The 17,973-nt window shown below is 42.1% G+C and overlaps 1 protein-coding gene across 1 annotated transcript in view; it reads right to left on the bottom strand.

Annotated features, from left to right (window-relative positions):
- Positions 1-17,973, bottom strand: part of SCHIP1 (schwannomin interacting protein 1) — a 720,286-nt gene that overhangs the window by 236,217 nt on the left and 466,096 nt on the right. The window lies entirely within an intron of this gene.

Raw genomic sequence — 17,973 nt, 5'->3', positions numbered from 1 at the left:
TAAAAAATGTAGTCCCTTGATAAATTTATTTTATGCCAGTTTCACTCTGGATGAAAAATAAATGTTTTAACCTATGAATTCATGTTTCAGAGAGTCTGCTGGGCTGGCGTATTGCACATGCCTTTCAGTTCTACATGTAGATGAAGGGAAGAAAACAAAGTAAATTGTATGACCTAGATAAAAATCATATTCCTTTACACTCCCTTGTTTTTAAAGCTTGATACTTTCTTAAGTCTTGAGAACTGATTTCTCATGAAATATTCTGTTATCACTAATGAAAAATGATAGAAAGAGAAAAGATTATTGGCAAACAATCTTCAACTACATCTCCATTGTTTGCAAAGTTAGTATCACCCAAAACATGGAATAAGAGGAAACAACGGTAACCCTGGGAACCCAGATTAGGAGACTTCAGAAAATCTGTTTCTTCCTATCACACCAAAACCAAGGTTGTGTGAGAGCTTACTTCCAAGGACGTGTGTGCTTATTTTTTTCTTTGTAAATCAGGTGGAGCTCTCAAAACATAGGGATGGAAGTTTAGTCCCTTTGTTTGTTATCCATAATTTTCAGCTTGTGTTGTCAAATTTGCATTTGAAGGCGCTATTAAACCACAGCATCAAAATAACGATGACAGTTGCTGCAAAATACAAGAAATCAAAAGAAGAAGGAGGGGAAAACTCCTGAAGAGCAGAATAGTTCCAAATGCAGTAATTACATGGAGCTGTGACGAGCTTCATTCACATAGAATGCATACTTGGAGCAAGGCAGGAAGTGCTGTACAAAGAACTCTGAACAGAACCTGCAATTCCCATCAGGCAGCGCTGGGCAGGGGCTGCTCTACCCATCTACACCAGAGTGACTCAGAAAAGGAAGCAATCCGCGAGGAAGTCATGGTAAAAGAAAGATACACGTAGTTTGTCTTTGTTAAACCAAGGGTTACTTGGAGAGAGGTGGGTCTCTAACTATTCAGCATTTCCTGCCTATTCTGGCTGGGAAAAAAACTGGTTCTTTCAGATAATGATGAAATATAATGCTGGTTGGCCCCAGCGCAGTAGCCTAGTGGCTGAAGTCCTCGCCTTGAACACGCTGGGATCCTATATGGGTGCTGGTTCTAATCCTGGGCAGCCCTGTCTTCTGTCCAGCTCCCTGCTTGTTGCCTAGGAAAGCAGTCGAGGATGGCCCAAAGCCTTGGGACCCTGCACCTGTGTGGGAGACTCAGAAAAGGCTCCGGGCTCCTGGCTTTGGATTAGTGAAGCTCCCATCATTGTAGTCACTTGGGGAGTGAATCAATGGATGGAAGATCTTCCTCTCTGTCTCTCCTTTTTCTATTTATTTATTATTTATCTATTTATTTCTAAATAAAATTAATTTTTTAAAAGAAGTATAATGCTGGTCAACATACAATTGTTTTAACTAAAACAATACATTTACATAATTTTCCTCTATTTTTACTGTTTCAAATAGTACTCAAGATAAAGCAACCCACTCTCCACACTTCATTTCTATCTCCGGAGGCAAATGATTTAAACTCTTGGTTGATGGTGTTTCTTCTGCAATATCTGCCTCCTTCACATTTCTAACAAGCATGGTAATATTACTATCAGTTGCCAGTTTTTAGCATGATCTCTTTTTCAAAAACCATTTATTTATACAATTTAGCCAAAAGGCGGAGTCCACCGATTCACTTCCCAAATGCCCACTACAGCAAGGGGTGGGCCAGGCTGACGCCGGGAGCCTGGGACTCAACCCAGGTCTCTCACATGGACAGGCAGCCAGCCCTTTGAGCTAACACCAGCTGCTTCCCAAGGTACACATTAACAAGAAGCTGGAACTGGAAGCAAAGGTGTGACTCCAACCCAGGCACCCTGATAAAGAATGTGAACATTCAAGTGGCATTGGACCTGACGCACCACACAACTGCTGCTAAATATTCTCACCTCGTTCCCTGTTGCTATGCGCCTATGGTTTGGGTATTATTGGGTTTGCGCTTATGATCTCTGGTCAAAGGCTGGATGCCCAAGGATGGTACTACTGGCAGATGGAGAAATTCTTAGGAGATAGTTCTGACAGGACTGCCTTCTGTCCCAGGGCACACGCTTCTCTTTGGGTGGGTATTGTAGGATTTCATGGGAGTTTTCACAAGAGAATTCATACACGAGCCCAAGGTTGGCTCCACACAGTGCCTCCTGCGTCAAAGCTCACTGTGACGTCCCCCTTCTGCACCTGCTTCGCCTTCTGCCCTATTGCCTTCAGCAGCACCTGCATCAGGCCGCTAAAACTTTCGGTCTCCACGACTTTCTTTCATCAGTAGCTGATCTCAACTATTTCATGACAGTAATGAAAAGCTGGCTAATACATAGGTGTTCAGGGGCAGTGCTGGGGTGCAGAGTGAAGGCACTGTCTGTAATGATAGAATTCCATCTTGGCAATGTTGCAGTCCCAGCTACTCCACTTCCAATCCAGCTTCCTGCTAATGTAGCTGGGAAGTAGAAGATGATGATCCAAGTGACTGAGCGTCTGCACTCTGGGGGAGACCTGGATGAAGCCCCAGGCTCCTGACTTCAGCCTGGCCCAGCCGTGGCTGTTAATGGCCAGCAGGTAGAAAATCTCTGTGTGTGTCTCTTTATAATTTTGCCTTTCAAATAAGTAAGCAAACAAATAAATCTTAAACATATGCACTGGTGCCTCACTTTTCCCCAAACACCCTTGAAAAACAGATCACCCACACTTCTCCATGTCTCAGCTCATTCCCCTGCGGCAATACTGAGGATACTTTAAAAAAAAAAAAAAACCAAGAGAAAACAGAATGAAAAGATAAGTTAATCTTGGCACAAAATTTTTCTGAAACTCCTGCATAGTTTCTCTTAACTTCCCAAGACCCCTCAAATTTGGTTAAACTGTGAGCCAGTCTATTTTGTAACTCAGTATTACCACTGAGCTAAGCAGTATTCTAAGATTACCTATCTCTCCCGAGCAATTAATGATTGCCTGTTTCCACTTCTGCATAGGTCCCGGTATGTGCCACTAAGACACGTTCAAAATGTTCGGGAATAAATGTGTTTTATGAAAAAATATGTGCAAGTGTCAAAATGATTTGTATTAAATGAATTTGTCTCTTAATCTATTTCTCATACTCCAAATTTTTCAGCAGATCTGTCAGATGCTTATCATGAATATTTTCTAAATATTTAGTAATATCAAATGCCCCAATTATTCTAAGCCTTCTTTTTTTCAAGAACTTTTCTTTCATAGCTCTCTCTATTATGTTTTTCCAAAGTACTATTTCTGTGTTGGCCTGTTGTATGCTAATGTCTGGGGCTTCTTTAATCTTTCTTTTGATATGGATTTCCTTTTTCTTACATCCCATGGGTCCTTCTCTCTCTCTCTCTTTTTTTTTTTTGGTATATATTTTGCTTTATTCTCCTTTGTTGCCAACAAATGGATTGTCAATATTTCCTAAACAAGAGGGCACAAAAAGTAAAAAAAAAAAAAACCCAATTGGCCCATGCATATAGAAAAATATCCTATTGTTGTTCTCACACTTGAGTTTTGATATACCTGGTACGAAATTTGATCTTAACATGACTTCCCTCAGAAGTTTAAAGGAATTTTCTACATTCTCCTAACTTTTAGTGTTGCTACTGAATTGTTTAATGCCCATTAAAAAATATATTTTAAATGAATTTGCCAGTTTAACATTTTTCAAGAGTAATTATTTCTTTCTTCTTATTTGAAAGAGAGCGAGCGAAAGCACACTCCATTTGGCTCACTCCCCAAATACTTTAGGAGATGAGGTTGGATGGGAGACCAGGCCAGGCAGTATCCAGCAGCCTAGAACTCACATGGGTGGCAAGGGCTCCAGAACTTGAGCCATCATCTCTTGGATCCTAGGTGTGATATATCAGGAAGCTGAAATGACAAATAGTCAGGCTTGGAACCCAGACTCTCTAGTATGATCTGCTGGCCTCCCAAGCAGTTTTCCACTTTGAAAACTATTAGGACTTTCTCTTCAGTCCTTGTGTTTTGAAATTTCATGATGCCCTGCCTTGCTTTGGTTGGTGCCTCTCTCTCTCTCTCTCTCTCTCTCTCTCTCTCCCACCCTCCCTCTCCCTCTCAGCCTCTCATTTATTGTGCCAGACACCAGTGGCACCTTTCAGTCTGTAGACCTGTGTCTTCCAGGTCTGCCAGATTTTCATGTATTACATCTTTGGTATCTTTTCTCCTTTTTAATCTTCTATTTTTCTCTTTTGAGACTTTCTATGAGTCATACATTGTGTCTCCTGACTTAGTCTTCCCACCTTCAAAAAAAAAATCACTTGCCTTTTAACTTTAATTTCTCTTGGCTGTTCTTCTCTCTGGACTGTTTTTCCAACTTCATCTTCCATCTCTTTTACTTAGTGTTTTTATTTTCATCTTGGGTTTTAGGATCTTGTTCTCTGATTTCTATGGCAAGTTTTGCATATATAGTCTAAGGTGATCTCACTGAGCCATGTTGTAACACACCTGGTTGAACTCAAGCAGGTCCTGCCATTTGTTTCAAATCAATAGAATATGTATGAACATTCATAATTAAACAAGATACTAAAAGGCAACTTAACACTTTTTTTTTTAGCACTTATTGACTATGAGTGACATATCAGCTTTTATTTGTTCTTTAAGAGACTTACAAATGATTATAGCTAGAGGCTTTTTTTTTTAAATCTCTGAGCCATTTGGTTTTCCAGAAATATATTTGTAATCTCCACCTTGTGGGGTCACTGCCTTGTAAGAGCAAGGAATGGGAAGAAGCCAGTGTACTACCATCAACACCCTTACTTCAAAACAACTATCTGTAACTTTCTCTAATGTAACTTTCTTTAGTTTTGAGATTTCCACTTACCCCTCTCCTCCAACAAATCAGGAAGTAAAACAACAACCCTCAATTACAGTTTTTTGCATGTTTCTGTGCTGTAAATTCTTTCCCAAGGATGACTGTGAGCTACCAATGTGACATGAACGGTCACAGAGGAAGAGATATGTTTTTGTTTGTTTGTTTTGAGATTTATTTATTTATTATTGGAAAGGCAGATCAGATTTATGGAAAGAAGAGACAGAAAGATCTTTTGTCTGCTGGTTCACTCCCCAAGTTGCTCCAACAGCCAGAGCTGAGCTGATTTGAAACCAAGAGCCAGGAGCTTCTTCTGGGTCTCCTATGTTTATGCAGAGGCCTAAGGTTTTGGGCCATCCTCTACTACTTTCCCAGCCATAAGCAGGGAGCTGGAAGGGAAGTGGAGCAACTGGGACATGAGCCGATGCCAGTATGGGATCCCGGTGCATGCAAGGTGAGAAGTTAGCACTGAGTCATTGAGCCTGAAAGTGGGTCTTGAAAACCCTGCTGGGTTATTTTTACTGGACCCTAAGTCTGAAGAATCTCTATTTCAGTTTCTCTAGAGAACAATCTTCTAAATATTCATACATTACATCTGAATAGGTCACTGTTATTGCCATATCCTCAATCTGAAAGAAGAAAAATGCATGGAAAATGACATTTTGCATTAAAATCTCCTGTGTCCCAACTATTAGTTCAATTCTAATAATCACAGAACCTCAGAATTTCAATGGAAAAGAATGAAATTCCAGAATGTGGCTATGAGTTTTCTCAGATGCCATAGAAAGTTCACTGTTGGCGCATTTTGTCTGAGCTACATCCAGGCCAACCTTCTTGGGGTAACCCAGAAGAAAAGGCAGTTTTAGAGGTTGCCCCTTAACAGGTGAAGTGCCTTCAATTTGAGTACATACTTCCTTGAATTGAGGTTTAAACTCATCTTCCTCTGACATATCCTGAGCACTGCCAGCACAAGGGGTAAATTTCCTGGGAGCTCACCATGTCTCTCTTCCCTGGCAGTTCAGCCAAACCAAGTCAGAGTAAAATTGAGCAAGCTAACAGTGCCCCTGGGCCTTGCCTGATGGCCCAATTCTGTGGCAGGACCCAGTTCCAAAGCACTTATTCTATGTTTGAAAGACAGAGTTATAAGACTTGTTGGCATATTCTCTCGGACATAGGGAAGGGCAGCAGACAGAAGTCAGCCAAGAAGCTCCCTTCCTGTCCTTCCCTGTAAAAGGAGAAAGCCTTTGTGTGGTGTGTTGAGTATAGCACAGCAGATGTTTGTACCCCAAGAGAGAGGGCATAGTTCTAGGGAAATCTGGCTGGTGTTTGCATCTGTCCTCCTCTCTACTGAAGACTTTCTTTGTGGTCCTTCTAATCTCTGCTGAGATCTCCAGGCCAGCAGAACAGGTGCCCTGTAAGGAGGGGCAGTCTCTCTGAAGTTGCAGGCTGTGGCCGTCGTGCTCCATATGGGACTTTCCACAGCAGAAGATGACAATAATGAGGACCCGGGGTGCATTGCTTTCCAAAAGAGATTCCCTACGCCACATTTTATGAAACTCCACACAAGTTCGTTCCCAAGACACTTTGTGCCTAGATTTCTGTCTTACCGAATGCACTAGTTTGCCTCCCTTTTTTTTTAAGGAAGTAAAGTCAATTCCTTTTTTAGAATTATAGGAAACAAATGCAGTAAAGTATAGAATAAATATATAAACAGGATGTGTGTGTGTGTGTGTGTGTGTGTGTGTGTGAGAGAGAGAGAGAGAGAGAGAGACATGAGGGTAGATATTAGGAAAGAAAAGTATTAACATTTAGAGATAGAGATAAGAGAAATTACTATTTTTATCACTGCTGCAATTTTTTTACTGTGGTATAATGTACATAATATAAAATTTAATAATTTTAGCCAAGTTTAAGTTTACAGTTCAGTGGCATTAAATACAATGTAGTATAACCATGCCTATTGTTTCTGGAAGCTTTTCATCATATTAAATAGCAAGTCTAACCATTAAACGGTAATTCCCAGCCCCTAGTAACCTCCACTTTGTAAATTTTTCTGTTCTAAATAGAGAAATCATACAATATCAGTTATTTGTATATGTCTGTAAAGGCATATGTTTTTAAAATTTATTCATATTGTATTGTGTATGAGCAACTAATTTTTGCAGTGCTAAAAGGGCCCATCATTCATATTCATATTTTATTTATCCATTCTTCTGCTGATGTATATTTGGTTTCTTTTCAGTTTCATTGTCCATCATGTGACCAATTATGAACAGTCATCTTCAAGGGTATGTTTAATGGCAGTCCTACATTTTCCTTTTGGAGAAATTGTCACTGCTTTCCACAGAAATTTCACTATTTAGTATTTCCACAAGCAATGCACAGGTGAACACAGGTGATTTTTCTATGTCGTTGTTTGCATTTTTTATTTATTTTTACTTTTTTTAAATAGTCATGTTATCAGAGTGGAGTGCTATCCCACTGTTGTTTTGATTTGATTTTTCTATTTTCTTTTAAAAAAAATCTGTACGTATTTACTTGAAAGGCGCCGCGACAGAGTTCTTCACATGCTGGCTAACTCCCTAGATGCCTGGGATGGTGAGGACTGGCCAGACTTGAGCCAGGAGCCAGGAGCCAGGAGCCAGGAGCCAGGAGCCAGGAGCCAGGCACTCCATGCAGGTCTCACACGGGGCAGACAGGGACCTGAGCACTTGGCTCACCGTCCTTTGCCCGGCAGTAGATGGGCAGGAAGTCGGACTAGAAGCAGAGGAGCGGGAACTACAACTGGCATTTGAGTGTGGGAGGCAGGCATCACTGGTGGCTGCTGCAAGCACTGTGCCTCAGCACCAGTCCATGCTTCCTTGACATTTGCATATTCTCTTTAAAGAAATGTCTATTCACGTCACTTTGTCTGCTTTTTCACTGTGTTTTTTAAAAAAAACTTTTATTTGTTTCCAATTACTTTCTTAAAGATATTCATCCCATAGGGCCCAGCGCGGCAACTTAGTGACTAAACTCCTTGCCTTGCACACGCCAGCATCCCATATGGGCACTGGTTCATGTCCTGGCTGCTCCACTTCCCATCCATCTCCTTGCTTGGGGCCTGAGAAAGGAGCCGGGGACGGTCCAAAGTCTTGGGACCCTGCACTCACATGGAAACCCAGAAGAAGCTCCTGGCACCTGGCTTTGGATCTCTCCAGCTGTTGTGGCCACTTGGGGAGTGAATCACTGGATGGAAGATCTTCCTCTCTATATATCTGACTTTCCAATAAAAATAAGTGAATCTTTAAAATATTTTAAAAAGATATTCCATAGATGAGAGTTTATGGTATGTAGTTCAGTTTCTTAATTTTGCATAAAACCAATGAGGTTACTTGTATGTGTGCCTTTTTCCCTTCACTTCCACCAAGGTCAGCGACCAAGATTATGTATCTGCCTCATTTTTAATTTTCCCAACACCTAACTCATATTTCAAAAAAGGGAAATAGAAGTATTCTGATTTCATAAATGTCTGACACTCTTTCATGTTCTTGGATCTTGCTACAATCCCTCTGTTTGCTCAGATCCCTTTATCTGGTCTCCAACTTTATCTTTCAAAACACAGTCTTCAGTGGAAAGTGGCTAGAGCTCTCTGCTTTGTCCCTCCACATTGTGTACAGCATCATGATACTTCGTCTGTGGGGCTGCTTGCCTTCTTACATGGGTGGTCCATAAGGACAGAGTAGATGCCCTATTGGTCTTTATATCCAAACCACCTGTCAAGGATCCTGCAACATAGCAGATATACACTAAATGTATATTGAGCAAGGGTGATGTGGAGCTTTGTTGAACAAATATAGGGTTGTTAAATAGCCACAAACAATGCTCAAATATCCCTTCACATAGGAGGTCAGGCGACAATTGTAGAAAAAGGCTTCGTAGCTTGCAAAGGGTTTCCACAGGCTATATTTTGTTTGATCTGTACATGGGCCCTGTAAAAGGGTGACTTGGCCTCACTTTTCAAAAACAGCGCCCTAGAGAGGCAGTGATCTGCCCCAAGGAACACAGCTGGTTTTGTCCTGATCAGCGAGGCCCTCTCCCGCTGCAGATCACACTTGGCTGCCTCCTGTAGGCACATGCTTGCTGATGGGCTCGATTTACCCTTGCAGCTAAATGCCAGACTCCTGAGCAAATCAGACTTAGAATAAAATGTTAATTCAGAAGCTCAAAGATAAGCTGAAACGCTTTGTTCTGAAATGGAACAGGGTTACTGAACCAATTCCTACAAAAGCAAATCTCTGAAATAAGCAAATAGAGATGAATTATCCAAGAGAAAACAAAAGAAACTCGATTTCTTTTTAATTTATTTTGTTTTATACATAGAAAATGCCTCTTATATGCACACGTCCACATGTCTTTCTAGCTTTCCTTAAATTTTTGGTAGAAACAAAGAAATCTGTGAGTCCACATATCCTCGGTTTTCCATTCTCGATTTTGTTTGATTTATTGAATTCTCATGATATTTCTAAGAGATTCTAATTATCTGGTGAGAGTCTATATCTTGGAGTATGTGCATATATTTTTTGAGCCTAATAATCAAGACGAAAGTGTGCATCGGAAAAATCCAGTATCTGCACTCACTCCACGTCAGTTTCCATTTTTTCTTCTTCTCTTGATCCTCGTCTCAGTGTGCCCAGTGATGTCTGTCTGAATGGCAGATGCTCTGCATGTGGCGTGCAAGCTCTGGAGGATGTGGGACTCTGCCTCAGAGATTCTCTTCACACTCTGGCAGTCAGAAGCAGGTCTCCAGAATCAATCGCTTGAGACTAGTTTCAAATTTTGTGATGGGTTCTTTCTGTGACGCCCTGCATGTAGAACACAGCTCCCTGGTGTGGCTCGTTCGGAGGGTTAATAAAGCTCCCCATCTTGGTGAGCCTTGAATACCATTCCCTCCCAGGGCTCCGAGATTGCCCAGCACTGTACTCAGGTTCCTAGCTTGTGTTTGCATTCTTCACTTCTAACTGTAAAGCTTAACAATCAGCAAATACCATGATATGAAAATACGCAAAGAATATTCGGGTTACTAAATACATCATCCTGAGCTCTTGGTCCTTTTAGTGTGGCTGCTCTAAGTAAGTTAAAACTCTACTTTCCCCGCATCCACATGAGGTTGAGAAAAGCTGTGTGGGTTTATCTACCTTTTTGAAGCCATCTTCTGTCCTAAGCAATCTAAGACTCAACAAGTATCAGGGGAGAATGATAGAGGACATATATATGATCTTGGATCTAGAGTTGGGAACACAACTTAGTTTTAGAAGTTCCACATAGTTTGTGTAATTGACTATAATGACTGTTTACATCTTCTGAGGGGTTAACTGCTATTAGCCTGCATATATGGTTTTATGTTTTTCTCTCCTAACCTATCAGACACTTGCATATTCCCCCTCCTTCCTCTGAATCTAGAAGAAATCCTTCTTGGCGTACACATTAATGCACTGAGATTAGAAAAGAGGGGGGTGAAGAGGCGGAGGCAGAGCAGTGAAGCTTGAAAGTGGAAGGTGAATTTCCTCAGGTCTAGGTGGGTTGGGATGTGTTGAGTGTAAGGAGCAGGGCGTCTGAGCAGCCGTGGGCTGAAGCACCTGCTGAATCTGCTCTGTGGAATCAAGGGGGTCCTGATTTGTAGAATGTGCTGAGTTCCATGGTATAAATATTCCTTTGACAACTGTGAGCTAGCCATGCGAATTGAACCAGCAAGAAAGCTTTGGCCCTATCATTAGCTGGAAAGGAAATAAAGAGGAGAGAAAAAGGATGATTTAGATTTTTAATCACCTTGTTTTTTTTTTTTATAATCTATTTTATTGTGTTGTTGTTGACAATCTTCATAGTTAATTACAGTTAAAGAAAGAAAAAGAGAAAAAAAAAGGTTCAGGGGGATAGGGAAGTGGGCAATACTATTATGTCCATATTGTTTCCATCTTGTATCTGAGGTAAAGGAGGATATTGAGGGAGAAGCCCCACCCGGTTTCCTGCCCACCCCGAGTCCCGGATGTGGGGCATGCTCTGAGATATGTGCTCGAGTGGTGTTAATAGTTCTCCAGTTATGAATCGCTGCCAGTTTCGCTCGATGAGGTCGTCCACTGGTTTTTTTTTTTTTTAGAAAGATTAAGGAAGCATAGTGTTGCACTGTTGAACAAGACCTTAAAGCCAGTTTTAAAGATAGCACAAGAATTACTTTATATAATCAGATCACAAAAAATAAAATAAGTTTATGTCCAAAAAAAAAAAAGGAAATGTAACGCTACTCTGACTAGTCCAAGTGCATCTACCGATGAAAAGGGGTGACTCTTAGAAGGAGAGGAGAAAGAGATAGACATTTGTTGAGCACTAATTGCATATCAGGTTTTCAGAGACTTCCGCCACAAACACCTCGCGGCAACCTTACAGGCTCACGATTGGACTTATCCTCCAGATGAGGAGATGCACGTTGAGAGATTTGAAGTAAATTCTCCAAGGCGAGAGACCTGGAAGCAGGGCATTCAGGACAAGAACCTGGTCCTTCCATGCCCAAGCCCATTTCATCTTTTACCACACTCTCTAGCACAAACCCCTGGCTCCACCAGGATCCAGGCAAAAGTCCAGCACCTGGGGAAATTACTGAATTGTTATGAGTTTCTCATTTATAGTATACACTCAGAGGACCCCTGCATCTGCCTTTTTAACTTTCTCTAATGGATTCTTTCTCTCCTTTTATTCTCTCTCTCTCTTTAAATATAAAGAGGTGTGGCCTAGCAGCTGAAGTCCTCGCCTTGAACGCGCCGGGATCCCATATGGGTGCCGGTTCTAATCCCGGCAGCTCCACTTCCCATCCAGCTCCCTGCTTGTGGCCTGAGAAAGCAGTTGAGGATGGCCCAAAGCCTTGGGATCCTGCACCCGCGTGGGAGACCTGGAAGAGGTTCCCGGTTCCCGGCTTTGGATGGGCGCAGCACCGGCCCGTTGCGGCTCACTTGGGGAGTGAAACATCGGATGGAAGATCTTCCTCTCTGTCTCTCCTGCTCTCTGTATATCTGACTTTGTAATAAAAATAAATCTTTAAAATATATATATATATATATATATATATATATATATATATATATATATTGGAAAGTAAGATCTAGGAGAAAAGGAGAGACAAAGGTCCTCCATCTGCTAGTTCACTCCCCAAATGGCCGCAATGGCTGAAGCCAGGAGTCTCCTCTGGGCCTCCCACGCAGATGCAGGGTCCCGAGGCCTTGGGCCTTCCTCCATGCTTTCCCAAGTCAAAAGCAAGGAACTGGATGGGAAGTAGAGCAGCCAGGACATGAACTGTCACCCATATGGGATTCTGGCGCATGCACGGTGAGACCTCTTATCTTATTCTCATGTCTAATATAAAGAATGAACAAGCACACTGTTAAGTTTCATCCCAGTGTGAAGGATTTAGTTAGTACAAGCCTTATATCCAGAACCAGGCATTTAGCCTAATAGTTAAGATCCCACAGCTCACATATGTATACCCGGGTTCCATTCCGTCTCTAGTAACTCTGTCATCCTGCTAATCAGTCTCTCTCTCTCTCTTTCTCTCTCTCTCTCTCTCTGTCTAAGATAAAGAAACAAAAGTATGTACACAGGAGAAGCTAAGACCTCTGCTAAAGGTCCGAATTTGGACCAGTCCCTCATAGAGGCTGTGACTTCCTTATTTTTGTTTGACGTTTATAGCCCTTGGGAGTCTAAGCTTCTACAATGGTTGTTCTTACTAATGAAGCTCAAGGTTACTTCTTTGGGTCAAATCAAGCTATTGCTTGTAGCTGCCATTCTGATCTGCAGGTATGGAAAAGCCTAACCTTCCTCCCGCCCACAATCACCACAGCCCTGGGCATCTCTTTTTAAGAGTCCACAGTCACACTTCCATGAACAACCATTACTTGGCCTTCTGCCAGCTTGCCTGCTGAGTGATTTCTTTAATTACTACACATTTCCCTGCCTCCAGGCATTCTTTAAACTCTGTAGTCACCTCCATCCAAGGAAGAGCTGTATCTTGTTGCAGGGTTCCTGGGATCATGATTCATGTTACACTGCTGTGAGGCAAAAGAAACCATTGAGTTGTCCATGGAAAGCCCAGAGGGCTTTAGTATTGGAAAAAGCTAAAAAGTCAGTGAATGACTACTGGGCAGAGCAAACACAAGTCCGTCAGAACATAAACTTAGAGTTATTTGACTGCTTTCCTTCAGTTTCATTCAACAGCCAGTTCATCTTTAAAGTCCATGTTCTCATGTGTAAGACGGAGCTATGAGAGGCTGGCTCTAAAGAGCAAACGTGGCGATGCGTGCTTGATGCTCAGCCCCGTCATCATCATAACCCCAGGATGCAGCACTGCACGGGTCATTCTGCAAGGTGTTTTGGAGATGGGAGATGCTCAGGAAGCATTTGTGCTTTGATTGGTTGATTGTATTTGAAGTTAGAAATGTTAGGAGCCTCTTGCAATTCTTACAGTGGAGAGGGTCAGACTCAGGTTGGGAAGCAGCAGGGCTCCTGGCGTTGAGAGAAGACTTCTATTGTTTTATTGTATTGTTCTGTCCTGTGGCAGAGCGTGTGTGGATAAAGAGGAACCCTTTTTCAATTAAGGCAGCACCTACGTGCATCCCTCGGAGCACTTTCGGGGAGACATTGCACATGTGGTATCTCTGCAGGAATCTTTTATCCTAACCCTCCAAGTTTTACACCCAAACCCTATAACCTGTGCCTGAACTTTCACTTTTCCCACTAGCGATAATATGGAAAGTAGTTGCTGCATAAAGTGGAAAAGTCACTATTTTACTTTCCTCTTTTGTTACTCAAATAGCATTCTGACAACATTCAATGAATATTTAAAAAGAGGTATCTGCTTTCAAGTTTCCCATGCCTATGAAGATTTTTCCCATTTTTCATGTTTCTTTTCAGTTTTATCCCTGTGTGTTTATTACTATCATAACAACTGTAAATGTTATACATACACAACATAAAGAATGCATACATTGTATGTTTATATATACTATATACTCAATTTTGCATTTTAAAAAAGATTTATTTATTTCTACTGGAAAGTCAGATATACAGAGAGAAGGAGAAACAGAGGAAAATCTTCTGTCTGCTGGTTCACTTCCCAAGTGGCTGCAATGGTTGGAGCTGGGCCAATCTGAAGCCAGGAGCCAGGAACTTCTTCCAGATCTCCCATGCAGTGCAGGGTCCCAAGGCTTTGGGCCATCCTCCACTGCTTTTCCAGGTTATAAGCAGGGAGCTAGAAGGGAAATAGAGCATCCGGGACATGAACCAGCGCCCATATGGGATCCCGGCACATGCAAGGCGAGGACTTCAGCCACCAGGCTACCGCACCAGGTCTTGCATTTTTAAACCTACTATCATGAGCATTTAAAAGTTTATAAAAGGCTTCAAATGTACTATTTGTAATGTCTCGATATGATTCGATTGAGAGAACCGATTAGTATTCAGTCATTGGTTTTCTTATAGAAGGAATTCAGGTTCTCACTAATCTAAGAGACGGTAATTCCACAAATTTCTCTGAATACTTATAGATATAAAACACATTTTACATGTGTATGTTACACACGTCTGTGTACACATCTGTGCTTTCCAGTGGATTATTTCCTTGTAAAACAGTCTTAAAATTAGATTTTTGAGGCAACAGCTAAGGGCATTTATGTAGAAGCCAGTATTTCTAGCACTCTCTCTGTGAGAATTAATGAAATGGCAAAGGTCTTTAAGATCTTGGGATAAAGAGAACTCTAACTATACTACAGACTAGCCTGTTAGTCTGTGAAATGAAGCTATGTGCAGCTTCCAGGAAAACTCATCAGAAGCAACGAGATTTCCTTTCAGATCATGTACCTCACTGACGCCTGCATATGCTATTTGTTTATATAATTATGCTAGGTTTGAAATTGGCAGAACCCTGTAATCTGGGATAGGATAGGGTAGTTCCAGGCCAGCAGATATATGATCTTGCTGGCTTGGCCTTGAACCTCATGTGGCCCTGCTAGTTTCCGGTCAGCTGGGCCCCAGCTCATGTGTTCTGGTGGCTCCCTGTCTGATTAGGAGGCACATGTTCAGCTTGCTTGCTGGGAAGACCACAGCCCTGGGGTCATCTTTGACTCTCCAAAATGGGTTACATCTTCAGCTTCTCAGATAGAATGGGCTGGCTGTGATGAAGAGAAGGGTCAGTGCAGCTGGGGACAGATGTCCTTACCTGGAGCCACGTACACAACCCTCAGGCTCCAGCTGCCCTTTTAAACAGAAGCAAAGCTAGTTATTAGCTTATTAGAAAATGAGCAATTTAACGGCCTCACTGGGGAACACAATGGTTTCACTCCAAGTTCAGAATAACATGAGAGAAGCAGCTAGTTGAATTACAGGGTTGGGAACTTCCAGCACTTGGGAATAATATTATCTGCCCCTCAAAAACACTAAGTTCTTTCAGCTAAAGGACCCAGAGAAGGAAGCAATCTTGAATGCTTGAAACTGTCAAGTTTCCTCCTGTGACAGTATTACCAGTGCACTTGCTGTGGACACAGTTGTGCTTCTTTGCAGCACGTAATTCTTCCAATTTCCTATCTTCTCATCGCCTTCCCAATCTTCCCATATTTCTGCGTTCCATGAGTCACAGTTTCAGGTGACAACACAAGTATGCCAGCCAGGAATATGCTGGTACATGTCACTGCCTGGCATGTCTGTACTTTTCTTCCAGCAAAATGTGTGATCAGTGGCTCGGCTGAGATGTCGGAGAGGTCTTGCACATTTCCTTACTGAAAAGAGTATGCTAAAACGTCAGACATTTTATAAGTCCAACATATTTGTGCAAATAGAAAATGGAACCTTTGAGGTATAATCTGATGGTCAGGCTAATTATTTCACTGTTAGATGGTTTAAGAAATAAATGAAGGCCCAGCTGTGTGGTGGCCTAGCAGCTGAAGTCCTCACCTTGAACGCGCCAGGATCCCATATGGGCGCCGGTTCTAATCCCGGCAGCTCGACTTCCCTTCCAGCTCCTTTCTTGTGGCCTGGGAAAGCAGTCGAGGACGGCCCAATGCCTTGGGATCCTGCACCCATGTGAGAGACCTGGAAGAAGTTCCTGGCTCCTGGCTTTGGATCGGCGCAGTACTGGCCTTTGCGGACTCTTGGGGAGTGAATCATTGGACAGAAGATCTTCCTCTCTGTCTCTCCTTCTCTCTGTATATCTGACTTTGTAATAAAAATAAACAAATCTTTTTTAAAAAAGAAATATATGAAAAGAATTTTTGTAAGAAGCATTTATTTGTGTATTTGTCCCTCCCTCCTCCAAACCCCTGCAGTGGCCACACTGAAGCTTCAGGCAAGAAGACAGCTTTGTTCTTGCCCTTCCTGGTGCTGTTAACATTCCTGGCATGGCTCACTAGTCTCTATGCCTAACAAACCACAGACAGGCACCACAGACACACATGGTCATGCAGAACGTGCCAGGTGTAAGGCAGGGCTGAGAAGGACACAGTCCACAGTATCTGCTGCCCTTCTGTTAGTCCCCCCTCACAGTGTCCTGCAAGCTATGTTATTTCTCAAGAATCACAGGGTCCCTTGAAGAGTCCGGGCTTGGAGGGGCAGAAGAGACACCTTTGCAACCACACAGACCTTGGATACATGCCATGGCTTATCTCCTTTACCAGTGCAGACAGGGTTCTATGTTGGCCACATCTTCCAGGTTGAGTCTCGTCTTTAGGGTAGCAGGCTATGCTACGGAAGTACGAGGACCTTCCCTATCATTGCAGCTCTCAGGGTCAGTTCCCCTGTATTATCTATTACCCATGTAATATTTTGGACTAAAAACAAATGCTCTGATTAAGATGGAAATTTCAGTAGCATCAGAGATACATTTTAATAGCTGTAGAATTAACAGGCAGCATCACAAAATTTTTCCACAGTGGTTTTCACATGTAATACCGTGCTTCAGAATGAAATCAGTGTCCAATGTACTGCAAGGCAGAAAGCCATCAGAAAGGGTGAGCTCGCTGGCAGTGATACTGGTCCTTTTGTAGCTTTTTTGGTGATTATGTCTTGGGTGACCTTAGAATGGGATGGGTCCTAGATTGGATCCATAAAAAATGTCTTCCACTTGCCTAGACACAGTGTTTCTATGAAGATAAACCCAACTTTATTAACATATTTCCCACTTGGCAAACAATTACCTTATCCATCAGGGACTTAATGGTTTAGTACTCCTCTTTTTAAGATTTTATTCTGAAGATGTTAAGGCAAATACCAACCACTAGAAACCTCTAATACATAATGTTACACAAAACACTGCCATGTGTTTGCTTTTTCCAAGCCAAATAAAACTAGAAAGCAGAGCTTAGCAGTTCACTCAGGCTGCAAACGTTTGGACTGCAGCCTAGATTAAAAACAATAATGACAAACAGAAAGGGTACAGTTTCCCCAGCTATAGAAATTTGCTTTGTGGGTTCCAATAAATTCTTGGCAAATAAAATGTATGAAGCAATCCACAGCTTTTATTTGGCTGAGGTCAAAGGTTATTCTTTTATGGGACATAAGACAGTTTTCCTCGAAAGCCAGGGGTGCCAAGAGCTGGAAGGACTCTCCTGGCTCTAGGACGGAGCCTGTGAGGAAGTGATGGGGATGGACCAGCGTGGTGTCTGCCTCTGGATCTTCTAATCCCTCAGCAGAAAGCTCAAGTATTTCTTCAGATTGCACCCAGGAGGTGAGGGCTGTCATGCGTGCGCTCTTGAGGCCCACAGCGCAGAGGTGGATGGGCAGCCAAGGTTGGTCACTGAGGGTTTCGCTTTACTTCTAGGCATTCTAAGACAGGTTTATGAACCAGGCTATTGAACTACTCCACGGGTATTTTTTTTTCCCTGTTTTCCATTACAAAAGTGGAGCACAGAAAGACATTCACATTTTTTCATCCAAAGATAAATGCTGATGGCAACTTTACTTTCTGTATTTTCTTTCTTCTTTTTTTAATTGAAGGGCTCTCCATGGTTGACCTGGTACAAATTTATAGCCCAGGCTACCAGCCCTGAAGTAAATCTACATACATATTTTATTGCAAGTCACCTTTAAAATTG

The sequence above is a fragment of the Ochotona princeps genome, chromosome 3, assembly GCF_030435755.1.
Source record: "Ochotona princeps isolate mOchPri1 chromosome 3, mOchPri1.hap1, whole genome shotgun sequence".
Lineage (NCBI taxonomy): Eukaryota > Metazoa > Chordata > Mammalia > Lagomorpha > Ochotonidae > Ochotona > Ochotona princeps.
This window is presented reverse-complemented; position numbering and strand designations above follow the sequence as displayed.